Source organism: Dendrobates tinctorius, unplaced genomic scaffold (genome assembly GCF_039654945.1).
Source record: "Dendrobates tinctorius isolate UK_male_01 unplaced genomic scaffold, ASM3965494v1 ptg000016l, whole genome shotgun sequence".
Classification (NCBI taxonomy): Eukaryota; Metazoa; Chordata; class Amphibia; order Anura; family Dendrobatidae; genus Dendrobates; species Dendrobates tinctorius.
The window spans coordinates 23,320,078-23,340,204 of NW_027361684.1; the positions used below are offsets into that span (position 1 = coordinate 23,320,078).

Here is a 20,127-nt window from a genome sequence, read left to right on the forward strand (position 1 = left end):
ACATGGAATAACTCAAACAAAAATAATATTCAAAGTTTATTTGAAAATTGCAAAGTAAGGATGCATTCCCACTAGCGCTGGTGTCTGCCAGGAGGAGATCTGTAATGGATCTGACCTCCTGGTGACCCCAGCTAAGGCTGGCGGAATCCCGGCATTCCAGCAGCCTTAACTGGAGTAACCAAGAGATCAGATCCATTACGGATCACCTCCTGGCAGACCCCAGCGCCAGTGGGAACACAGCCTAAGATGTGAATAATTCAAAACATTACTATGTGCAAAAAAAACAAAAGAATAACTGAACGGGCTTAAAACGCCCAATATACGCATTTGATATAACTCTTTATAAGGCTGGTTTCACATTTGCGTTAAAACAACGCTGCGCCCTGCGTCGTTAAGCCCCGCCCCGAGCCGGCTCCCTGCCCGCCCCATCCGGGATCACCGCCTACTTTCGCATTTGCACGCATGCGATCGGCGCACCCTATCTTTAGCATAGGGTGCGCAGATCATGCGCTGCCAGTGTGAAAGTAGCGTGCTGCGCACTTTTGTTGGTGCGCCGTGCGCGCCGAAATGCAACATGCTGCATTTCGGCGCGCACGGCGCACCGTCAAAAGTGCGCAGCACGCTACTTTCACACTGGCAGCGCATGATCTGCGCACCCTATGCTAAAGATAGGGTGCGCCGATCGCATGCGTGCAAATGCAAAAGTAGGCGGTGATCCCGGATGGGGCGGGCAGGGAGCCGGCTCGGGGCGGGGCTTAACGACGCAGGGCGCAGCGTTGTTTTAACGCAAATGTGAAACCAGCCTTATAATGTTTTTTTGTCTAAAAGTTTTTTATATTAAATTTGCAGTAAACATGCTGCAGGAATATCTCTTTTCAAAGGTTCCTTTTCTACTTTACTAATGACCGCAACAATATTCACATGTTATCTGTTCGGAAGAATGCTCCTTGCAGACATTTTGTCCACAAGTAGTACAGACACGCTTGGATTTCCTGTCCTTCTTTGCTGGACAAATATTACATCGCTTTCTTTTTTTATCTCTTGGCTCTGGATGTTCCTGAAAATGTATACCACATCGGATCATAGCTTCTGTTGTTTGCCTTTGTAAACATTTTGTTCTGCTTCTCTCCATCATGTTAGGCATTAAAAGTTCATAGCAAAGTTCTGTAAAGTATAGACGTCTCTTGTCCTTTCTGTTGGCATGGTATTCTGGATGAGTCTCACTATAAACAATATAGGTATTGAGGGCTGACACATCTAGCATATTATAAAAAAGAACTACAGGCCAATGTTTTGTCTGCATCTTGCACGTATACTCTCCAATCATTTCGTCCATCTTGTCCACTCCTCCTTTGGTTTTATTATAATGCAAGATGATTTCGGGTTTCTGTTTCGTTATTGGTGTCTATACTTCCATCACGGTGCATTGTACTCAGTAATATCACAGATTTTTCTTTCTTAGCTTTATAAGACACCATTGTCGCTTGATCGCAGAAACCAAATACACTATCATAAAGTTGTCGATGTTGATTGTGCTTCATGATTGGAGGAATTTCTCTGCGGTTTTGCTTCATTGTACCAACAAGTGTAAGTTGTTTCTGAAGCAAAAAATTGCCCAGTTCAAGATTGGTGAAGTAGTTGTCCATTGTTATATTTTTTCCAGAATAGAAAAATGGTTTTGCAAGTGTTTTTACTACGTCAGAACATAGGTCTTTCTGGACTTGAGCGTCAACATCTTTGCCACAGTAAATCAGACCATTCATTCCATAATAGCTTGTAGAATCAGACATCCAGAAAATTTTAATACCATATTTAGCAGGTTTGCTGGGCATATACTGAATGAAATTGCAACGTCCCCTAAATGCAAGAAGTTGCTCATCCACTGTCACATTGTCACTAGAATGGTAATGCTTAGTACAGTTCTTGATAAAAAAGATTCCAGATGTAGCTAATAGGGGCTAATTTATCTGTTTCCAACCTGACAGGACGAGTTCTCTTGTCATCAAAACGAAGGCTTCTCCGAATATCCTCAAATCTATTGACTGACATTGTAGCTTTGTAATGTGGATCTGAAAAAGGGTTCATAAAGAGTTCTCTGATAGGAACATCGTATGATTTTGTACTCCCTGCCAGAAGAGTAAGGCCAATATAAGCATAGAGTTCCTCTTTTGTTATATTTTTCCATGTTTTTTTTCTTCCTGAAGCGATACGTTTTCCTTCTAAGTTAGTACACAAAACTACCTCATCTACAATATCATCTGAAAAAAATTTACAGAACATATCTCTTTTGGACAAGAATTGTGGAATTCCTACAGTTCCTTGAGCAACTCTTACAATATTATGTGATGGGGTTCGTCCAAGAACCTCAGCAGTACTGTTCCAAAAAACATTAGTTTTGGATGTTCTTTTTGTATGTTCTGCTGGATCCATTACTTCTTCATCATCTGAAGAATCACTGGACGATGAAGTAGAGACATTAGCTGGTGGCATGTACCCTGTTATGATTGAGTGACCGTAGGAGGCAGACACAAAAATAGAAGCTACGTCCAGAAAACCAGAGGAGCTGGCAACTATCCGATTGCAGACCCCTGAACCTATCAACACAACTAGCAGTAGCCGTGGGGGGTACCTACGGTGCCCTAGACCCCTCGAACACAGCTGGAGGACTATATAGCCTAAAGATAGAAAGGGAAATCTAAACTGCCCCAGAGCAGACCCCAAAGTAAAAGGCAGCCCCCAACATATAATGACGGTGAAGCAAGATGAAAAAACACTGACACAGATAGAAAGATAGGCTGAGCAAACGTTGGGGCCCAATCTAATCTAAACAGGAAAGGAAAGGAAAGCTGCTGTCTGCAATCGGCAAAAAACCCTATTAAAAACATAGGCCAGCAAGCTGAAATGGAAAAAGACCCTGAAGCAACTAAGCTTCAAAACTAAATCAGCACTCTGGTATTTTCAGAAGACAGAGCTAAGGAGTTCAGCTCACCCCAGCAGGGAATGGCTGAAATCCAGAAAAAACAAAGCAAGGCACAAATGCAAAAAGCCAGGAGGAAAACTTAGCTTTAGCAGAGCAGGAATTCAGACTGGACTCCAAGGATACCACAGAGAAATCACCCGCAGGGAGGAATGGGCGTATGCAGCCTTATATCCAGTCTGTGACTCCACTCAGCCAGTCATCATCATTAATCTCAGGTGTCTGATAATCAGACTCACTACCTCTCCTTACCAGAAGAGGGAATTCCTCGGGCCTCAGTGATGAAGGGGAAAATGAACTCACAACAGTACCTCCCCCTTGAGGAGGGGTCACCGAACCCTCAACCACGCCACCAGGGCGATCAGGGTGTGCCTGATGAAAGGCACACACCAGTCTTTTAGCATGAACATCAGAGGCAGAGACCCAGGAATTATCCTCCTGACCATAACCCTTCCACTTAACCAAATACTGGAGTCTCTGTCTAGCCAGACAAGAATCCAGTACTTTCTCTACCTCATATTCAATGTTACCTTCAACCAATACAGGGTCTGGAGGTGCCACTCCCGGAACAACAGGTTCAACAAATCTCTTCAACAAGGACTTATGAAACACATTATGGATTTTAAATGTGACAGGATGAGCCAAACGAAAAGAGACCGGATTAATAATCTCCAAAATCTTGTAAGGTCCAATAAATCTAGGCTTAAACTTAGGAGAAGCCACCTTCATAGCAATATTTTTTGATGATAACCACACCAAATCACCAACCTTAAACTGGGGACCAATGGTCCTATGTCGGTTGGAAAACCGCTGGGCCTTTTCCTGGGAGAGAGATAACTTATCCACCACTTGGTCCCAGATCTGGTGCATACTCTCCACCACAGTGTCAACCCCTGGGCAGGCAGACGGCTCCACCTGCCCTGAAGAAAATCGAGGATGAAACCCAAAGTTACAAAAAAAAGGTGACATCAAAGTGGCAGAACTAGCTCTGTTATTTAAAGCAAATTCGGCCAAGGGTAAAAATGAAACCCAATCATCCTGATCAGCGGAAATAAAACATCTCAAATATAACTCCAAGGTCTGGTTTGTTCTCTCTGTCTGCCCATTGGTCTGAGGGTGAAAGGCAGAGGAGAAGGACAACTGAATTCCCAGCTTGGAACAGAAAGTTCTCCAAAATCTAGACACAAACTGAACTCCTCTGTCAGATACAATGTTCTCAGGAATCCCGTGCAAGCGAACCACCTGTTGCAAAAACAGGGGCACCAACTCAGAGGAAGACGGTAACTTAGGGAGTGGTACAAGATGAACCATCTTAGAGAACCTATCACAAATCACCCAAATAACAGTCATCCTTTGAGAGACAGGCATATCGGAGATGAAATCCATTGAAATATGGGTCCATGGCCTCTTGGGGACAGGCAAAGGCATCAACAACCCACTAGAGTGGGAGCATGATTTAGACCGGGAGCACGTCCCACAGGACTGCACAAAATTCCTGACATCACGAGACAAGGAGGGCCACCAAAAAGACCGACTCACAAGATGTCTAGTACCAAAAATACCTGGATGACCAGCCAAAGCAGAGCAATGAACTTCAGACATCACTCTCTTCTTCCACTGGTCAGGAACATACAACTTTCCACTGGGACAACGCTCAGGCTTGTCTCTCTGGAATTCTTCCAGAGCACGTCTCAAATCGGGCGAGATGGCAGAAAGAACTACCCCTTCGCCTAAGATGGTAGCAGGTTTGGTCACCACAGGAGAATCAGCAAAGAAACTCCTAGAGAGTGCGTCTGCCTTGACATTCTTAGTTCCAGGAAGAAAAGAAACCACAAAATCAAAACGTGTAAAAAACAAGGCCCACCTAGCCTGTCTAGGGTTCAAGCGCTTAGCCGACTCTAGATAAATCAAATTCTTGTGGTCGGTGAGGACCACGACTTGATGCTTAGCTCCCTCCAACCAATGTCTCCACTCCTCAAATGCCCATTTCATGGCCAACAGTTCCCGATTCCCCACGTCGTAGTTACGTTCAGAAGTAGAGAACTTTCGGGAAAAGAAAGCGCAGGGATTCATTTTAGATGTTACAGGATCCTTTTGGGACAAAACAGCTCCTGCACCAATCTCAGAAGCATCCACCTCTACCTGGAACGGAAGTGAGACATCAGGTTGCCGCAAAACTGGGGCGGAGGTGAATCTTCGCTTCAACTCCTGAAAGGAAGAAACAGCCTCCGGAGACCAATTTAACACATCAGCACCCATCTTAGTCAAATCAGTCAATGGCTTGGCAATACTAGAAAATTTTGCTATAAATTTCCGATAAAAATTAGCAAAACCCAAAAACTTCTGGAGGGCCTTCAAAGAAGTGGGCTGAACCCAATCATAAATGGCCTGTACCTTGACTGGATCCATTTCAATAGTTGACGGAGACAAAATAAATCCCAAAAATGAAATCCTCTGTACCCCAAAAAGGCATTTAGATCCCTTGACATACAGGGAATTCTCCCTCAAGATCCGGAACACAGTCCGAACATGTTCCACATGAGAATCCCAATCCTTGGAGAAGATCAAAATATCATCCAGATAGATAATCAAAAATGTATCCACAAAATCTCGGAAAATATCGTTCATGAAGCACTGGAAGACAGAAGGGGCATTAGTGAGCCCAAAAGGCATCACCAGGTACTCAAAATGTCCCTCCGGAGTATTAAACGCTGTCTTCCATTCATCCCCATGCTTAATGCGAATAAGATTATACGCCCCCCTGAGGTCAAGCTTGGTAAACCAGCAAGCACCTTTAACTCTAGAGAATAGATCCGAAATCAGGGGTAACGGATACTGATATTTAACAGTAATCTTGTTGAGGGCACGATAATCAATACAAGGTCTTAATGATCCATCCTTTTTGGCTACAAAAAAAAACCCAGCACCTAAGGGTGAAGAGGATGGTCTAATATGACCCTTCTCCAATGCCTCCTTAATATAGGATCGCATAGCCTCGTGCTCGGGTACAGATAAGTTGAAAAGCCGACCCTTGGGGAATTTACACCCCGGGTTCAGCTCAATAGCACAGTCATAACTCCTATGAGGAGGCAAAGACGCAGACTCATTCTCACTAAATACATCATAAAAGTCAGCCAAATAGTCAGGAACATCATGTGACTGGGGAGAGGTGGAGAAAAAAGGAGCATCACTAAGGGCACACCGACAACCCCAACTCACCACAGACAAAGATTTCCAATCCAGAACTGGATTATGGATTTGTAACCAGGGAAACCCCAGAACAATGGTATAATGCAGATTATGCAACACCAAAAATCTGCAATTTTCTTGATGGTCTGGGGCGACCCGCATCACCACCTGGGTCCAAAACTGAGGTTTATCTTTAGCCAAAGGAGTAGCATCAATCCCCCTCAAAGGGATAGGCGTCCGCAGAGGTGTCATAGGAAATCCACAACGTTAAGCAAAATCCAAGTCCATTAGGTTTAGAGCTGCTCCCGAATCCACAAATGCCTTGGCGGAAAATGTGGACAGGGAGCAGATCAGAGTAATAGCCAGAAGAAACTTAGGTTGAACACCACCAACAGAAAACATGTGTGCAAAGCGTTTCTCTCGTTTAGGACAGACAGAAATAATATGCGAGGCATCTCCACAGAAAAAGCACAACTTATTACGCCTTCTGAACTCCTGACGCTGCTCTCTGGAGAAAACTCTATCACATTGCATAGGTTCAGTCATTTGTTCAACAGGTGGCAACACCTCTCGTGCAGTTTTGCGCTCGCGCAAACGCCGATCAACCTGAATGGCTAATGACATAGAATCGTCAAGACCAGAGGGAACAGGAAATCCCACCATAGTATCTTTTACGGCTTCTGACAAACTCTTCCGAAAGAGAGCAGCCAAGGCATTATCATTCCAAGTAGTAAGTACCGCCCACTTTCGGAATTTTTGACAGTACAATTCTGCTGAATCTCGACCCTGATTCAATGCCAGCAGGGTCTTTTCAGCCTGATCAATGGCATTAGGTTCGTCATACAACAACCCCAAGGCTTGAAAAAATGCGTTCACATTAGTCAGAATAGGATCATCTGGTTGCAAAGAAAACGCCCAATCCTGGGGATCGCCACGCAGCAAAGAGATGATAATTTTAACCTGCTGTGCGGAGCTCCCTGACGAGTTAGGCTTCAAGGCAAAAAATAATTTACAATTATTTTTGAAATTCAAAAATTTAGATCGATCACCACAAAATACATCAGGTGTAGGAATCTTTGGTTCAGCAGCATGTGAATGAGCAAGGTAGGCGGAAATTCCCCGCACTTCCGCAGTGAGCTGCTCCACACGATCAGACAATTGCTTTATCTCCATTGAGAGAAAAAAAAAATTCCCCCTACGGCCTCAGAGATATAGAGGAAAAAATATACACACCTTTTTTTTTTTTTTTTTTTGCAATTCTTTCCTGCTATTGAGTACCCTAGGATCTGCGGTCAGGCGTGTGATTCTGTTATGATTGAGTGACCGTAGGAGGCAGACACAAAAATAGAAGCTACGTCCAGAAAACCAGAGGAGCTGGCAACTATCCGATTGCAGACCCCTGAACCTATCAACACAACTAGCAGTAGCCATGGGGGGTACCTACGGTGCCCTAGACCCCTCGAACACAGCTGGAGGACTATATAGCCTAAAGATAGAAAGGGAAATCTAAACTGCCCCAGAGCAGACCCCAAAGTAAAAGGCAGCCCCCAACATATAATGACGGTGAAGCAAGATGAAAAAACACTGACACAGATAGAAAGATAGGCTGAGCAACCGTTGGGGCCCAATCTAATCTAAACAGGAAAGGAAAGGAAAGCTGCTGTCTGCAATCGGCAAAAAACCCTATCAAAAACATAGGCCAGCAAGCTGAAATGGAAAAAGACCCTGAAGCAACTAAGCTTCAAAACTAAATCAGCACTCTGGTATTTTCAGAAGACAGAGCTAAGGAGTTCAGCTCACCCCAGCAGGGAATGGCTGAAATCCAGAAAAAACAAAGCAAGGCACAAATGCAAAAAGCCAGGAGGAAAACTTAGCTTTAGCAGAGCAGGAATTCAGACTGGACTCCAAGGATACCACAGAGAAATCACCCGCAGGGAGGAATGGGCGTATGCAGCCTTATATCCAGTCTGTGACTCCACTCAGCCAGTCATCATCATTAATCTCAGGTGTCTGATAATCAGACTCACTACCTCTCCTTACCAGAAGAGGGAATTCCTCGGACCTCAGTGATGAAGGGGAAAATGAACTCACAACAGTACCCTTCATCAGACAAAGAAAGTTCACTGTATTCATCACTATCAAAAATGATTGCTTCAATTTCTTGGTCAGTCAAACCCCTGGATGTAGACTGTGCCATTGTAACCTTAGAAGTCAGTAAACTAAAATGAAAAAAGATTACAATCAGGGTTGTACACTCTTTGTTAGTGTGTGTGCTAAGGGTAAAGTGCAGACCCCTCCTCTCACCTTCAGCAGGTCACCACTTTCTTTTAGGTGCAGTAGAAGCTTTTGGATTTTTGGAACTCAGAAAGTTTCTTTTTCAAGAAACAAGAAAGCTGGCTCCTTCCTCCAAAGTCTCTTCAGCAAGTAGCACACAATGAACAGTGTTCAGGACCTATGATGATGTCAGAGACGCATGACGTTGTGAGGGAGCCTCCTTCCCAAGATCACATGACCATGTAGTCAGGCAGAATTCACACTCTTCATAGCAACAGCAGAGTCATAAAGACTGAGTCAAAGTCTTCCGCAGCAACAGTGAAGACAAAAAGACTTAGGATCACATGTAAACCTAGTACTGGCCTAAAAGGCTCCAGGTATGTGAATATGGGGTATTTACAAAAAAGAGTTGTTATACCGAAATGCCTGTAACATAAAAATAAATGAACAACTGGAAATGACAAACAACTACTGTATATACCTGAGGAATACCTAGAGTTTCAAAATTCTAACTAAAGTAATCTTGCAGAAAATAGAAAACAATTAACAGGGCGGGCCTGCGAGGCCCCAGGTATGCGTTCTAGGGTGGCCACTTGCAAGTAGTTCTCCTATTTGATTCTCCTATGAAGAGTGGCATCATGGGCTCCTCAAAACAACTCTCAAATGATCTGAAAACAAAGATTATTCAACATAGCTTTTCAGGGGAAGGATACAAAAAAGTTGTCTCAGAGATTTAACCTGTCAGTTTCCACTGTGAGGAACATAGTAAGGAAATGGAAGATCGCAGGTACAGTTCTTGTTAAGCCCAGAAGTGGCAGGCCAAGAAAAATATCAGAAAGGCAGAGAAGAAGAATGGTGAGAACAGTCAAGGACAATCCACAGACCACCTCCAAAGACCTGCAGCATCATCTTGCTGCAGATGGTGTCACTGTGCATCGGTCAACAATACAGCGCACTTTGCACAAGGAGAAGCTGTATGGGAGAGTGATGCGAAAGAAGCCGTTTCTGCAAGCACGCCACAAACAGAGTCACCCGAGGTATGCAAAAGCACATTTGGACAAGCCAGTTACGTTTTGGAAGAAGGTCCTGTGGACTGATGAAACAAAGATTGAGTTGTTTGGTCATACAAAAAGGCATTATGCATGGAGGCTAAAATACACAGCATTCCAAGAAAAACACTTGCTACCCACAGTAAAATTTGGTGGAGGTTCCATCATGCTTTGGGGCTGTGTGGCCAATGCTGGCACCGGGAATCTTGTTAAAGTTGAGGGTCGCATGGATTCAACTCAGTATCAGCAGATTCTTGATGATAATGTGCAAGAATCAGTGACGAAGTTGAAGTTACGCAGGGGATGGATATTTCAGCAAGACAATGATCCAAAAAAACGCTCCAAATCTACTCAGGCATTCATGCAGAGGAACAATTACAATGTTCTGGAATGGCCATCCCAGTCCCCAGACGTGAATATCATTGAACATCTGTGGGATGATTTGAAGCGGGCTGTCCATGCTCGGCGACCATCAAACTTAACTGAACTGGAATTGTTTTGTAAACAGGAATGGTCACAAATACCTTCATCCAGGAACTCATTAATAGCTACAGGAAGCGACTAGAGGCTGTTATTTTTGCAAAAGGAGGATCTACGAAATATTAATGTCACTTTTATGTTGAGGTGCCCATACTTTTGCACCGGTCAAATTTTGTTAAAATGCAGATTGCACATTTTCTGTTAGTACAATAAACCTCATTTGAATCCAGAAATATAACTGAGTCCATCAGTTATTAGATATATGAAACTGAAATAGCTGTTGAAAAAACAAAAATTGTTATAAAGAAAAAAGGTTAACATTAATAGGGGTGCCCAAACTTTAACATATGACTATATTACAAGTAGAGAACAGTGTAGCTCACAAAGTTGGGGAACAATATGGAGCAAGTAGAAGAGTCACAGAACATATCAAAACACATAGAACAGGTACAGTACATATAGTAACCCCTTCATAACAGGAGATTTTTTTTGTTTTTTGCACTTTCGTTTTTTGCTCCCCTTCTTCCCAGAGACAAAATTTTTAAATTTTTCGGTCAATATGGCCATGTGAGGGATTGTTTTTTGTGAGACGAGTTGTACTTTCGAACGACACCATTGGTTTTAACATATTGTGTACTGAAAAACAGTAAAATAATTCCAAGTGCGGTGAAATTACAAAAAAAGTGCAATCCCAAGGTTTTTTTTTTTTTTTCACCATGTTCACTAAGTGCTAAAACTGACCTGCCATTATCATTCTCGAGGTCATTACGAGTTCATAGACACCAAACATGTCTAGGATCTTTTTTTATCTAAGCAGTGGAAAAAAATTCCAAACTCTGTTAGGAAAAAAATTGCGCCATTTTCCGATATCTGTTGAATCTCCATTTCTCGTGATCTCGGGTTGGGTGATGGTTTATTTTTTATGTGCCGAACTGACGCTTTTAATTATTAGTACTTTGGTGCAGATATTATCTTTTAATCGCCCGTTATTGCATTTTAATCCAATGTCGCGGCGACCATAAAAAGGCATTTTCCCTTTTTACTACGCGGTTTAGCATTCAGGTTAATCCTTTTTTTATTGATAGATCGGGCAATTTTGAATGTGCCGATACCAAATATGTGTAAGTTTGAGGTTTTTTTATTGTTTTATTTTGAATAGGGTGAAAGGGGGGTGATTTGAACTTTTATATATTTTTATTTCTTTTATACTTTTAAAAACTTTTTTTTTTTACTTTTGGCATGCTTCAATAGTTTCCATGGGAGACTAGAAACTGCCATAACCCAATCAGCTCTGCTACCTACAGGCGATGATCAGATCGCCTGCAAGAAGCAGAATTGCTGACTTGCTATGAGCGCCGACCACCGGGAGGCACTCATAGCAATCCGGAAGTGACAACCATAGAGTTCCCCAGGAGACCTCTGGTTGTCATGCCAACTTATTGGTAACCCACGATCACGTGATGTGGTCACCGATGGTAGGATTTCCGTCTCGATGGCCGGAAAAGCGAGTTAAATACCGCTGTCAGAGTTTGACAGTTGCATTTAACGGGATAATAACCGTGGGTGGATCCCGATTCCACCTGCGGCTGCGCATATCAGCTGTTGAAAACACAGCCATCAAAAAGGAGCCCAGCTGCATCCTGCAAAAAAATGTTAAAAAGTGGAATAAAAAGATACAAAAAAATGCACTATAGCAGTGATGATGAAGGTGTTAGCTGCAATCCAATGTCAAGGATCCCCATTTTTTTTTGAGTACCTGTGAACCTTGAATTGATGTTTAGCTAGGTACATGCAAAAAAATGGGGATCCTTGACGTTGGATTGCGAGCTTATCTGTTTGGGCCAAAATAGTAACCAATACCTCATTGAATGCATTTATTATATGCATTTTTTTTGTATCTTTTTATTGCACTTTTTATCATTTTTTGCAGGATGCAGCTGGGCTCCTTTTTGATGGCTGTGTGGTGCCTATATAGTGCTAAACAGCCCGCTTTCCATTATAGGCATTTTTAAATAGGCTGTCATCCAGACACTGTGCATCGCACTTTCCTGTGTGACATATGTCCTAAGCAAGCTCCACCGGTGTGCTTTTTTCCACTAGGCAGCTAACATCTTCATCATCACTGCTATAGTGATAGGGTGGCTGTTCTCATTAGTGGTGGGCACCTGTGCTGCTCCAGCCTTTATCTTTGGGAGCCTGCAGTATCCTGCAAGTGCATTAGTCATTGGACAAGGTTTGGTGAGGCTATTTTCTATGATGTGTCTCTCTCACACTGGCCTATAACACGGTGAGAGCTATGTGGTTTATCAGATAGCACTCTGACCAATGATATATTATGGGGGAGTGCAGATCTGCCATTATTTTCTTATGCCGATCTGGCATGAGAAAAAAATCACAGCATGCTGCGAGTGTATCTTAGAATTGGATTGCACGCACCTATACATGTCTATGGGTGCGTAAGAAACATTGGCCTGCACTCTTTTGTCACCCGAGTTCAGTCTAATTACTGTTGATGCGGGCAATGGAGGAGATGGAGAAATTACTTTCGCCATCTCCCCTGCATGCGAGATGATCAGAACACAGAGCACTGACACTCGGCTCACGTACGCTGCAGAACTTGAGCCAAGAATCATTTGTATAATCAGTCCAATTATCTCACATGAGAGAATTGACGCCCGTATGACCCTAGCCTAATTGCTAGAATTTCTGCCATCCATAAAACAGGTCCACACTTTGAATGCCAGAGGTGAGAGGGTATAAAAGAAGATGAGACTTAAATGGACTGTCTGTCATTTCCACACAGAAACCAGGTGTGTACAGGAGCTTACTAAGAGCAGCCACCTGCATATGCAACCAACAAATAAAGTAGTATTCCTCTGTAGCGCTAAAGCATGAAATATATGATATATGAATTGCATTACTGCTATAGAAAATAGGAAAAATTGAGAATATTTATTGCATAAATTGGCCAATTCTTCTGTACCCAGCAGCCACAATAAGGTGATATTTGTTTTGTGGCTGCTGGGTACACATGAATTTGCCAATTTATGTGCTAAGTATTCTCAATTTTCCTATTTTCCACAGCAGTATTGCAATTCATATATCATATATTTCATGTTTGCATGCTATAGCACTACAGAGTGCTACTTTATTTGTTGGTTAAGTAAATATATGGCTATATCCAGTAAGTGTTTTTGGATGCTGTGGAGTGAAGCCCTCCCCCAAAGTCCTGCCTCAAAGGAGAGTACAGAAGCATTCTGTGTAAGAAAGTGCACTGGATACTATGGAGGATAGATCATCAGTTTAGGGAAATGCTGTTTCTACCAGTGTCTTGGCTGTCCCTTTTCCCCATGTGTAGCTGAACTGGCTGGACTAGTGGTATGTTCATCCTAAATATGGTAAAAAAAAAAATCGATTTTAATGAGAACAGTCTATGATCTAATGCAAATGTCCATAGATCATGGTCTGAAAAGGACCACAATGCATGTACTAGCCTCAGGTCTCCACATCAGAGCATGATGGCTTCAAATATTTTTATGAGGCTATCAAGCTCAAGATGGGAGACTCGTGGCCAGTCCTTTCTTTGTGGTCCATGATCAGACTAAGAGCTATGTACTTTAGATGGGCGAACCCGAACAGTAAAGTTCGGCGTCCATACTGAACACCTACTGTTCGGACACGGACACCGAACACGGACTTCACCAGGGAATCGTCCGTGTTACTGTTTGGGTTCAGCTTCCCGAACATCTGGCGCTTGTAGCGCCGTCATCTGCACGGCAGCACAGCCGTGGTTCCCATGCTGTCGAAAGACAATCTGAGCACTCAGCTGTGATTGGAGGTATAAAGTTTACCTCTGGTCACTGGTGTCAGCTGATGGGACTACTGATCCCTGAGAAGTGCATCTCTTTTAGCACAGTAGTGCATATCTCCAGCACATCTTTTCCTTTCTCTAGTACCATTTGGGTGAGTATTTTGTGGTGAATCTGCTGTACCTAAATGACTGCTTGTTATACTTATTCCCCATGATGCCACTGCATTTATGAAGAGACTACATGTTTGTCATTTTTCTTTCTGTTCCTCTCTTTATTGCAGTTAAGGCGTTCCTGACCCTCATATATTCAAGCATTGGCTTTAATGTATTTGCTACTGGTGATCTTTTTCCTTATTAATAATGTGAAGATAATATTTCTTGTATATATGTTGGTTCTCTTTTTGAGATAATTCTGCTCTAGTTATTCACATAATGTCCTATTTACTTTTCTTTATATTGATCACATACCTGGTAGAGCATAATCACTGGATCTCTCATATTAATGTATATTTTTGTAACTAGTATATAATATGGTATAATTCCCTTGCTACATTTCTATTGTACACTAGCTGAAGAGCCCGGCACAGCCCGGGCATAGTAACTAACTACAGTTAGTTATAGCAAATTATAATGATTATATCTATCTATCTATCTATCTATCTATCTATCTATCTATCTATAGCTGAGTGTATAGCCCCGCCCACTCCACATAGCCACATTCACTATAATATCCCACATCATCCCGTCAGCCAGAGCTACCAGACTACTACCCATAATATCTCACATCGTCCCATCAGCCAGAGCCACCGGACTACTAAGATCCCACATCATCCCGACAAAGCCACCGGACTACTACCCCTAATATCCCACATCATCCCATCAGCCATAGCCACCAGACAACTACCACTAATATTCCACATCGTCCCATCACAGCCGCCGGACTACTATCCCTAACATCCCACATCATCCAAGTCAGCCAGTGCCACCGGATTACTAGCCCTAATATCCCACATCATCCCGTCAGCCAAAACCACCAAACTACTCCCCCTAATATCCCACATCATCCCGTCAGCCTGGGGTCAGAACCAGAGTGCTGAGAGGAATGGCCCTGATTTCCATACTAATGATCCCTTTAATAGAAGCCTGTGTTGAGAATCAGAGCACTGAGGGATTTACCCTAACTTCCATACCGGAGATCCCTTTAAGAGAGGCCTGTGATCAGTACCAAAGTGCAGAGTGGGTTTGCCCTCACTTCCATACCAGTCATCCCTATAAGAAGGGCCTGGGATCAGAATCAGAGTGCAGTGTGGTATTGCCCTAACTTTCATAACAATGATCCATTTAAGAGAGACTGGGGTCAGAAACAGAGCGCTGAGTGGAATTTCCCTAACTTTCATACTGGGGATTCCTTTTAGAGACCCTGGGATCAGAACCAGAGAGCTGAGTGGATTTGCCCTGTCTTGCATACCAATGATCCTTTTAATAGAATCCTGGGGTCAGATTCAGAGCGTTGAGGGATTTGCCCTAACTTCCATACAGGAGATCCCTTTAAGAGAGCCTGGGGTCAGTACCAGAGCATTTGAAGGCAATTGCCCTGACTTCCATACCGGGGATCCCTTTAAGAGAGCCTGGGGTCAGAACCAGAACGCTGAGTGGAATTGCCCTAACTTCCATACCGGGATCCCATTAAGAGAGGCCTGAAGTTAGAACCAAAGTGCTGGATGGATTTGCCCTAACTTCCATACCAATGATCCCTTTAATAGAAGCCTGGGATCAGAATCAGAGCGCTGAGGAATTTGCCCTAACTTCCTTACTGGAGATCCCTTTAAGAGAGACCTGGGGTCAGTACCAAAGTGCAGAGTGGATTTGGCCTCACTTCCGTACTGGGGATCCCTTTAAGGGGGACCTGGGGTCAGAACCAGAGCACTGAGTGGAACGGTCCTAACTTCCATACCGGGGATCCCTTTAAGAGGGGCCTGGGGTCAGAACCAGAGTGCTTAGTGGAATTGCTCTAACTTCCATACCAATCATCCCTTTATGAGAAGCCTGGGGTCAGAGTCAGAGCGCTGAGGGATTTGCCCTAACTTCCATACCGAGATCTCTTTAAGAGGGAAGATGTGCCTATGGATGGTGGATGTGTGATGGGTATATGGGCACGGGAGGGGGGGATTCATTTCTGTCATGTGCTCTCTGCTTCTTTATGGGGGGCAGACAATGGCTGGGAGCTTATATTCCAGTGGATGCTAGATTTCTTCCACCCAGTCAGTGTCTGCTGAGGTGTTTTCTGGAGTGGGAAAACTTGCTCATAGCTACCAATAACAGCTCAGCTTCTTTTAAACAGCTCTGGTGAAATGAAAGATGCTTCGTGATTGGTTGGTGATACACACACACACACACACATTCAGTTTTATATATATAGATTGAAAGAATTTTTTTCTTTTGTTTCGATCTTTTATGTAGTGTAATTCTGATGAAGGCCTAATATTGGCCGAAATGTCAAAATTGTGGACACATCTACGTCAATAAAATTATATTGTTTTTTTGCATCTCAACTGGGAGTGTCAAATTCTTCTTTCTATATTTCTGGAGTGGTATCCTATTTGTGCACCCCTCCCATTTGAGTGCCACACAGCCGTTTATTCAAGTGAACAGGGTCTAGCACTTAGCACTCTTAGTAGAGTACCTCTCAGTGCAGTAACTGAGCTTGGTACTCGGTGCTCCTATCACTCTGTGTGACGTTTAACACAGTGTGACTAAAGAATCTCTCGCTGTTTGGTTCCGTCATCGTTCACACTAGCAGCAGTTTATATCTCTGCATGGTGGACCTCGGATTGCGATCGCACTTTATTTATGTTTTATTTAGTGCAATCCGCCAATCCTAAGAGTTCGGGCCCTCCATTCAAGTGAATGGAGTCCTGGTTCGGGTCTGGGTTCTGCTCTGGTTCCCGAACCAGAACTTTTTGTAACTGTTCGGCTGGACTTGAACATCAAGGTGTCCACCCATCTCTACTATGGACATCTGCATGAGCCCTTAGGCTATATTTCAACTGCAATAAAGCTTCAGTGGAAATGAACACTTACAGCAGAGATTCCTTACAGATCCCAGAATTGATAAATCCCATGATCAGCTTGATTTTTAGTTTACTTTTATCAAAAATCAATTGCTCATAGACACCCCCTTTAGGTTAGGCCTGTATAGTGATATTTGTTGCTCATCATGTACATTGCATCCAATGAATGTCAATGGGGGGAGCTCTGTGACCCTCAACTCAAAAATTGTTGTATTTTGGTTACAAGCTACAATTTGTTTTTTACTTTTTCCATATAGAATTCAAAATATGACATGTAACAGCACCTTATATGCAATATGTCTGCAAATAGGCTGTTTTTAATAACATAAATTACAATTTTTAACCCTTGTGCAGCTTTCATCGCAATTGCTTCTGATACCGTCAAGCTGACAACATGACAACTTACACCGGCTGGAAAAAACTGCTTGCAATTTGAAAATAACATGTTCCATTTAATATAAAGCTTGAACAGGCAGATTCAACAAGTTGTTCATATTCTGCCTGGAGGTGCAAAGCAGAGCAAGCCTGACGCTCCGTTAACACCACCAGCTTTTTTCACATTCAGCAAAGAGAATATTGAGACAAAACTGAATCATCAATATCATCTCTGGAACATTGCGGATCACCATTTCATAAATTTTCAATCGAAAAATGCAGAACATGGGAAGTTTGCTGATAAACTCTTCACTGAGAGGCTGAGTGCAGACGGAGTTTTGAGCCCTGCGGATTTTTCCGTGCAGAATGGAAGAAAACCGCAGGTCAAATGACCTGCATTTTTCCTGCGGATTTCTTCCATTTTTCACAAGGTTTTCATGCGGATTTTGTGCGGTTTTCCATTGCGGTCTTCCCCCTGCGGATTTGGTAACAGGGGAGATAGAAAACCGCACAAAAGAAGCAACATGCTGCGGATTTTGTACCGCAGGAAAACCGCGCGGAAAAATCCGCAGCGTCTGCACAGCGTTTTTTTTTTTGCATTCATTTTAAAGGTACTGTACATCACAATGCGGATATGCAACGTTTCTGCGCGGTAAAATCCGCTGCGGAAACGCTGCAAATCTGCATCGTGTGCACATGGCCTTACACTTTCATTGTGTGTTTTTATTTCTCGTTATGTAGAATATATTGTATTTTAGGTATCACTTCTCAATCCAATAAGACTTTGCATCTGTTCTGTTTGTGAATGCCTCATGTGTATATTGTACAGTTAGTGGAACCTTCTAAAAAAATATGCCAGTTACATGACATAAATAAGGGAAGGGATTGTAAGAAAGGTAGATTATAGACTGACATATTGTATTAATGTATTAATACACGATAAAGGGATTGGTCACTTTACCTTTATTTTAACAGATCTGTTGAGGACCTGATTTTGTGCAACTTGTTAATATATCAGTATTACAGGTCCTACTTCTTCATAATGCTCTTGTTGTAAAAACATCAGTTAATAGAAGAGCATGTGACCAGTCTGCCTGTCAGCCTCTTCCAATTGAAAAATAGGTTGTTCATGGTCCGATACGTGCATCACAATCTAGTGACATTTTGAGAACAGGAGAACTGTAGAGTCTGTGAAGAAGGTGGCGCTAACAAGAGTAGAAGAACCTGCAATACATAACTATTAATTAGTGTAAGAAATCATGCCCCTAACACTTTAAATAAATTTAACAACCCCTTTAACGGGAACCTGTCATGAAAAAAATGCTTTTAGGCTAAGTGCACACGTACCGGAACTCTCGCGGAAATTACCGCAAGAATTCCGGAATTCCAGTCCGCGGGAAAATCGCATTTTAAATTCCCGCGATTTTCCCGCGGAAAAACTAGCATCTCGTGGTAATTCGCGATGACGTCGCGCGAATTACCGCGAGACTTCGCGATCCCGCGAGATCGGACGCCATCGTGGGCATTTTCGCAAAGGACTACTGGGAACGGGAGCGTGGAGAGAGGCGGGAAGGCTGTGTGGGACGTCGGAGGGTAAGAATATCAATATTTTTTATTTTAAATTCTATTTTTTACAGGGATATGGTACCCAAAGCCCGGAGGACAGTCTCCTCTCCTCCGGACCGTGGGTACCATCCGCAATTGTTCTGCTTACTTTCCGCATGGTGTGCACAGCCACATGCGGGAAATAAGCGGAACAATGCATTCCTATGGGTGCGGGATCGCCGTGATTCCGCAAAATAATGAGCATGCTGCGGTTTTTACCGCGAAGCAATTCCGCCGCGGTAAAAACCGCAGCATTAGCACAACATTGCGGAATCCCATAGGAATGCATGGGATGCTTATTTTTCGCGTTTTCGCTGCAAAATCGCGCGGTTAAAACTGCCGCGGAAACGCGAAAAAAACGCCACGTGTGAACTCAGCCTTACTCTGCAGATATGGGGTAAACCTGCAGGTTATTAGCATTCTTAAGCTGCCCGGTGCCCGCCCTGAGAACCCAACTGCCAGGAGGAAATGAACTTCATTCTTCTCAGCAGCCTCAGTCTTTCAGCCATAGTGATGGGCCGGTGTGGTTTAGGTCACTGCTAAGTACATACTGAGTGGCAGCTGTAACCATGATCCTGGCACTGACTGACAGTCAACTCTAATTCTATCTGTTCTCAGTCAGTTTGGTGTTATTTCAGCTGTTAGGCCTCTTTCACACATCAGTTTTTTGCCTTCAGGCGCGATCCGGCTTTTTTTGGAAAAAACGGATCCGGCAAAATGCAATGCCGGATCCGGTTTTTCCCCATTGACTTGCATTAGCGCCGGATCGTGCCGGATGGCATTGCGTTTCATCCGTTTTTTGCCGGATCCGGCAACTTGTCTCATTCCGGCATCTTGAAAAAACGTCTACTGTAACGTTTTTTGTCTCCGGCGAAAAAGCCGGAAGCGCCGGATCCGGCGCTTCCAGCTTTTTGCTACAATGAAAGTCTATGGGCGCCGGAATGCGCCGGATACAGAAAAAGACGGATCCAGCAACCGGATCCGGTTTTTTTAAGTCTGCGCATGCTCAGATCCAATTGGCCAGCCGCCAGGAACAGAGACGGATCCAGCAAAAAAACGGATCCGTTTCTACAGTTCTCCAAAATTTATGTCGGATCCGTTTTTTCTAAAAGAAGCCGGATCATGCCTGACGGCAAAAAACTGATGTGTGAAAGTAGCCTTACTGATTATGCACTGAGCGGTGACTGAAGACACGATGGCCACATCTCTATGACTGAAATCTTGAAGCTGAGAGGAGGACTAAATTTAATTTCTTCCCAGCATGATGGTTTTGCATGATGACAACTTCATGCACTT

General features: G+C 43.3%; 1 long non-coding RNA gene across 1 annotated transcript; it reads left to right on the forward strand.

Annotated features, from left to right (window-relative positions):
- The first annotated feature begins 12,123 nt into the window (after positions 1-12,123).
- On the forward strand, positions 12,124-18,286 carry LOC141078058 (uncharacterized). The gene is made up of 2 exons (XR_012227645.1): positions 12,124-12,256; positions 17,206-18,286. It is a non-coding gene; the product is annotated as an uncharacterized lncRNA (long non-coding RNA).
- Positions 18,287-20,127: the final 1,841 nt, after the last annotated feature.